Source organism: Piliocolobus tephrosceles, chromosome 3, assembly GCF_002776525.5.
Source record: "Piliocolobus tephrosceles isolate RC106 chromosome 3, ASM277652v3, whole genome shotgun sequence".
NCBI lineage: Eukaryota > Metazoa > Chordata > Mammalia > Primates > Cercopithecidae > Piliocolobus > Piliocolobus tephrosceles.
In genome coordinates this window covers 146239027-146245621 of record NC_045436.1, presented here as the reverse complement: position 1 = coordinate 146245621, position 6595 = coordinate 146239027, and the positions used below count along the sequence as shown (strand labels likewise).

Sequence of the window (6595 nt, the reverse complement as noted above, 5' to 3'; positions counted from 1 at the left end):
CAAAGTGCTGGGATTACAGGTGTGAGCCACCATGCCCAGCCAAACTTTTTTTTAAGACAAGGTCTTGTGCTGTTGCTTAGGCTAGAGTGCAGTGGCGTGATCACAGCTCACTACAGCCACCACCTTCCAGGCCCAAGTGATCCTCACACCTCAGCCTCCCAAGCAACTGGGACCACAGGTGCACACCACCACGTCCAGCTAATTTTTTTTTTTTTTGAGACCAAGTCTCGCTTTGTCAGCAGGCTGGAGTGCAACCTCTGCCTCCCAGATTCAAGTGATTCTCCTGCCTCAGCCTCAGTAGCTGAGACTACAGGCATGTGCCACCATGCCTAGCTAATTTTTGTATTTTTAGTAGAGATGAGGTTTCACCATGTTGACCAGGATGGTCTCGATCTCTTGACCTCGTGATCCACCCAGCCTTTTTTTTTTTTTTTTTTTTAAAACAGAATTTCACTCTTGTTGCCCAGGCTGGAATGCAGTGGCACAATCTCAGCTCACTGCAACCTCCACCTCCCGGGTTCAAATGATTCTCTTGCCTCAGCCTCCCGAGTAGCTGGGATTACAGGTGCCCACAACCACACCCAGCTAATTTTTGTATTTTTAATAGAGACTGAGTTTCACCATGTTGGGCAGGCTAACATGACCTCAGGTGACCTCAGGTGATCTGCACACCTCGGCCTCCCAAAGTGCTGGGATTACACACACCTGGCCACGTACAGTTAATTTTTACATTGTTTTTGTAGAAACGGAAACTCTCCATGTTGCCCAGGCTGAAAACATTTTTTTTTCCTTTGAAAAGAAACATAGCTTGCAGGAATTTTCTTTCAAGGGAGGACTCCTAAGGCCTTTTTGTATGCTAATTTCTTTTTGTTTTGCTATATTTCTTCTTCTTTTTTTTTTATTGAGACAGCATCTCCCTCTGTCACTCAGGCTGGAGTATAATGGCCACAATCGTGGCTCACTGCAACCTCAGCCTCCTGGGTTCAAGCAATTCTCCTTTCTTAGCCTCCCTAGTAGCTGGGATTATGGGCGTGTGCCACCACCACCAGCTAATTTTTGTATTTTTAGTAGAGATGGGATTTTGCCATGCTGTTCAGGCTAGTCTGAAACTCCTGGCCTCAAGTGATCCACCCACCTCGGCCTCCCAAAGTGGTGGAATTACAGGCCTGAGCCACCATGCCCGGCCTTAACATTCTTTTAAATGCAGAGCTGAATCAACAAGATAATAGATCATGGTATATCCATGATGCCAGCCTTCCCTGAGAGCTATGTAAACGTCATACCTGACTGAACCAATCTGTGAGCCCTATGTAAATCAGATACTGCCAAAAAATCGCCAAAAAATCTCATAATGTTTTTAGAAAGTTCACGAATTTGTGTTGGGTTGCATTCAAAGCCATCTGGGGCTGCAGGTTGAACAAGCTTGCCCTAGTTAATGAGTGACATATAAAGTTGAGGGAATGATGGCAGGAAAAAATTAAAAAGTGTAAGAGGGGCTATCAATTGAAGTCTTATAGGCCATGTAAAAATATCATTTTTCATTGTCATCCATTGACATTGACTGTAGAATATTCTGAGACATCTCTGAATATTCCATTTCATGTTATTCTCTGCTGCTAAACCACTGCTGGAAATATCTTAGCACCAGGAGTGGTGGCTCTCACCTGTAATCCCAGCACTTTGAGAGACACAGGTGGACAGATCACTTAGGCCCAGTAGTTTAAGACCAACCTGGGCAACGTGGCAAAACTCCGTCTCTACTAACAATCTGTAACACCTACTTTCTTGTTTCACCAGTTGGCCAGGCTGGTCTTGGGGGCTGCTTTTCATTAAAAGGAAAACCTTGACTGGGCACGGTGGCTCACTCCTGTCATCCCAGCACTTTGGGAGGCTGAGGCAGGCAGATCACTTAAAGTCAGGAGTTCAAGATTAGCCTGACCAACATAGTGAAACCCCATCTCTACTAAAAATACAAAAATTAGCTGGGCATGGTGGTGCATGCCTGTAATCCCAGCTACTTGGGAGGCTGAGACAGAAGAATAGCTTGAACCTGGGAGGCGGAGGTTGCAGGGAGCTGACATTGCACCACCTAACTCCAGCTTGGGTAAGAGAGGGAGACTCCATCTCAAAAAATAAATAAATAAATAAATAAAGGAAAACCTTATCCAGGATTTCTGTACCCTTACTATTTGCCTAAGTAATTTCTTCTTTTTTTTTTTTGAGACAAAGTCCTGCTTTGTTACCCAGGCTGGAATGCAGTGGCTCAATCTCTGCTCACTGATACCTCCGCCTCTGGGGTTCAAGCGATTCTCCTGCCTCAGTCTCCTGAGTAGCTGGGACTACAGGCAAGTGCCACAATGCATGTTGGGGTCTGCGTGTTTCCTAAACAAAGGAATGAACACACAAGACAACACAAGACAAGACAAACATGGCAGCCGCCCTGAACGACACGCTCCGCTTTATTTTTTGCAGTCGTTTGTGGAATGTTACCAAGTCACAAGACACATTGTTGTTTTTCTGACCTTTCCCTGACTTTCTGGATTTTCAAGATGTTTACACATAAACAAGCCCCCAGGGTCTGCTGTTTGCAGCTGGCTCCTTTGTCCTCCCTGTTTGCAGGGAAGGAACGCCCTGCTTTGTTTTCAAGAGCAGGACTTATCGGGAACGTCTCATTTGTGAGCACGTAGTCCTCTACAGATGCATGGCTAATTTTTTTTTTTTTTTTTGGTAGAGATGGGGTTTCACCATGTTGGCCAGGCTGGTTTTGAACTCCTGACCTCAGGTGATCCACCCTCCTCAGCCTCTCAAAGTGCTGGGATTACAAGTATGAGCCACTGCCCCTGGCTGTTTTTTAAGGTATTTAAATCATTGGTCCCCAGGTACTGGTTTCACAGAAAACAATTTTTCCACAGACATATGGTGGGTTGGGACATAGTTTTGGGATGATTCAAGCACATTACATTTATTGTGTACTTTATATTATTATTACATTGAAATATATAATGAAATAATTATACAATTCACCATAATGTAGAATCAGTGGGAGCCCTGAGCTTGTTTTTCTGCAACTAGACAGTCCCATCTGGGGGTGATGGAAGACAGTGACAGATCATCAGGCATTAGATTCTCATACGGAGTGAACAACCTTGATCCTTTACAATAGGGTTCACACTTTTATGAGAATCTAATGCCACCATTGATCTGACAGGAAGTGAGCTCAGGCATTAATTAATGCAAGTGACGGGGAATGGCTATATACACAGGGGAAGCTTTGCTGGTTCACCCTCCGCTCACCTCCTGCTATGCAGCCCAGTTCCTAACAGGCCGAGGACAGAACTGGTACCTGTTGGGGATCTCTGATTTAAATGAAATAGCTAGAACTTCCATTTTGCAGTTAATGGATGGTTTATTTTTTCCCAAGAGTTTCTATATGCATGATAAATCTAGTAACCCCAGTGGTTCACTCTGGCCTGAGAACAATTGCCTCCAAATAACCAGTGGGCTCATTCCATTTGCTTTGTTTATGGAGATGGGGTTTTGCTATGTTGCCTAGACTGATCTTGAACTCTTGGGCTCAAGTAACCTGCCCATCTTGGCCTCCCAAAGTGCTGGGATTACAGTCATGCGCCACTGCGCCTGGCCTTCATTTGCTTTTTACTGATTGCTGCGTCAGCCATGGAGGGACCCTGACCACTGAGTTTCCCAAGGAAACTTAGGGGCTAAAGCTCAAATGCTCCCCCATCAAGTTGAGAGTCAGCTACCAGTGCCATAGTTACTTTCTCAGCACCACCATGGGTAGCCAGAAAGACAGTGGGGGCTCAGTGTACTATTTGTGTGGGCCTGTTCCCCTCACTACTCCTGAAAGGACACAAAAATGTGTCCTCACTCTCCTGCCACACCCTATTGCTAAACCTTTGTTCTGCTCTCACAAACATTTTGTAAAGATTTTGTAAGTTCCTGTTTTTCCTTCTGTGGCACGGCAAGGTCACAAGACGCGTTTAAGTAAGGTACATTCATGTTGCAAAACCTGTTGTGAAACCTGTCACAATATGATTAACTGCCTTTGTTCTGCTTCTGCAGGACTGCTTTCCTGCCTCAGGGTTTGCGAAAACAAGCCCTGCCCCTGCCCTGCAAGCCCCTGATAAACGTCATCAGAATTTCAAAATTAACTAAAATACTAGAAATGGCGGGAACCAATCATAATCAGCCAAATCGCCTTGTTAAAATATCAGCCAATCATACATTTGATTTGTATAATGATTCTATGCCTACTTTTCTTGGACTATATAACACTGTCCGGAGCCCAGTTGGGGAGCTCTCCTGCCCGGCTCGTTTCACGAGTGAGTGAGAGCTCCAGGTTCGAACCTGTAATAAAGATCCTTGCTGCTTGGCTTTGACTCTGGACTTTGGTGGTCTTCTTCAGGGAATAAACGGTCTGGGCATAACACTCCTACAATCTCAATAGCTGTTCCCCCCAAGCTCCCTGTGCATTTCCTGTATATCTTGTAAGCATGAAGATCAACAATAAAATGGTAAGTCCCCTTTGCTTCTCTCTGTAGTTGGCCTAAATCACCACAGCCGCTGACCCCCAACACTTGTTACACACACAGAGCATGGAGCAAGCCAGCCTCTCGATGGCATGCCTTATGGGCCAGGATTTAAGTCACTCAATCCTGATCATTCTGTCACCTTCCCCTGCCGCTCAATTTGTGTTCTATTTTTCATCCTTCCTGCCACCCTCCTGGCTTAGGCCCGAGCATTTATTTTGATCACTATAGAATAAGGAGACAGTAGTCTTCTTATTCGTGTCTTACCTTCACCCATCATTCATACCACTCTGCTTACCTGCTTGCCACTGCCACACCCTTACTCTTCCTTTTTTTTTTTTTTTTTTTTTTTTTTGAGAGAAGTCTTGCTCTTGTCCCACAGGTATGAGTGCAACGGCTTGATCTCATCTCACTCCAACCTCCACCTCCTGGGTTCAAAGATTCTCCTGCCTCTGCCTCCCAAGTAGCTAAGATTAAGGTGCCTGCCACCACACTTGGCTAATTTTTGTATTTTTTAGTAGAGATGGGATTTCACCATGTTGGCCATGTTCCCATTTAGTAGAGATGGGATTTCACCAGCTGGTCTCGAACTCCTGACCTCAGATGATCCACCTGCCTCAGCCTCCCAAAGTGCTGGAATTACAGGTATGAGTCACCATGTCCGGCCCAAATTCTTTTATGCTTTTGCCAGAGTAATTTTTATTTTATTTTATTTTATGAGACGGAGTTTCACTCTTGTTGCCCAGGTTGGAGTATAGTGGTGCAATCTCGGCTCACTGCAACCTCTGCCTCCTGGGTTCAAGCAATTCTCCTGCCTCAACCTCCTGAGTAACTGGGATTACAGGCACCCACCACCACGCCCGGCTAATTTTTCATAGTTTTAGTAGAGATGGGGTTTTGCCATGTTGGCCAGGCTTGTCTCGAACTCCTGACTTCTGGTGATCCACCTGCCTCAGCCTCCCAAAGTGGTGGGATTATAGGTGTGAGCCACCTCTCCCAGCCTCATATGTATAAATTTCGAAAGGGATTATATTTTTTCCCTGATTAAAGTCATATCATAGTGAGTTAGAAAGAACCTGAATTTTAGAGCCAGCAAACCCTGGTTCTACAGCTGCTTAGCATTTCTTTTAGTTTCTTTTCCTATGATATAGAGATAAATAGTAGTAACTCTCTCATAAGGTTTATTATTAATTAATTATTACTTTTTTTTTTTTTTTTTTTGAGATGGAATCTCGCTCTGTCACCCAGGCTGGAGTGCAGTGGCCGGATCTCAGCTCACTGCAAGCTCTGCCTCCCGGGTTTACGCCATTCTCCTGCCTCAGCCTCCCAAGTAGCTGGGACTACAGGCACCCGCCACCTCTCCTGGCTAGTTTTTTGTATTTTTTTAGTAGAGATGGGGTTTCACCGTGTTAGCCAGGATGGTCTCGATCTCCTGACCGCTGGGCGTGGTGGTGGGCGCCTGTAATCACAGCTACTTGGGAAGCTGAGGCAGGAGAATTGCTTGAACCCAGGAGGTGGAGGTTGCAGTGAGCTGAGATTGTGCCACTGTACTCCAGTCTGGGCAACAGAGTGAGACTCCCTCTCAAATAAATAAATAAATAAATAAATAAATACACATGCTGGTATCCTTCATAAAGCTACTGAATCAAAATTCCTGAGATTAGAGGGTTTTTTGCTTGTTGGTTTATTATTTGCTCTTTAATTCTTTTTTTTTTTGAGACAGAGTTTTGCTCTTGGTGTCTAGGCTGGAGTGCAGTGGCGCCATCTCAGCTCACCGCAGCCTCTGCCTCCCAGGTTCAAGCGATTCTCTTGCCTCAGCCTTCCAGAGTAGATGGGATTACAGGCATGAGCCACCATGCCTGGCTAATTTTGTATTTTTAGTAGAATTGGGGTTTCTCCGTGTTGGTCAGGCTGGTCTCAAACTCCTGACCTCAGGTGATCCGCCCACCTTGGCCTCCCAAAGTGCTGGGATTACAGGCATAAGCCACTGTGCCCGGCCTTTAATTCTTTTTTTTTTTTTTTTTTTTTTTTTTTTTTTTTTTTTTTTT

At 45.0% G+C, this 6595-nt stretch overlaps 1 pseudogene; it reads left to right on the top strand.

Annotated features, from left to right (window-relative positions):
* Nucleotides 1–4422: 4422 nt before the first annotated feature.
* The window catches only part of LOC111550835, a 13190-nt pseudogene continuing 11017 nt past the window's right edge, over nt 4423–6595 (top strand).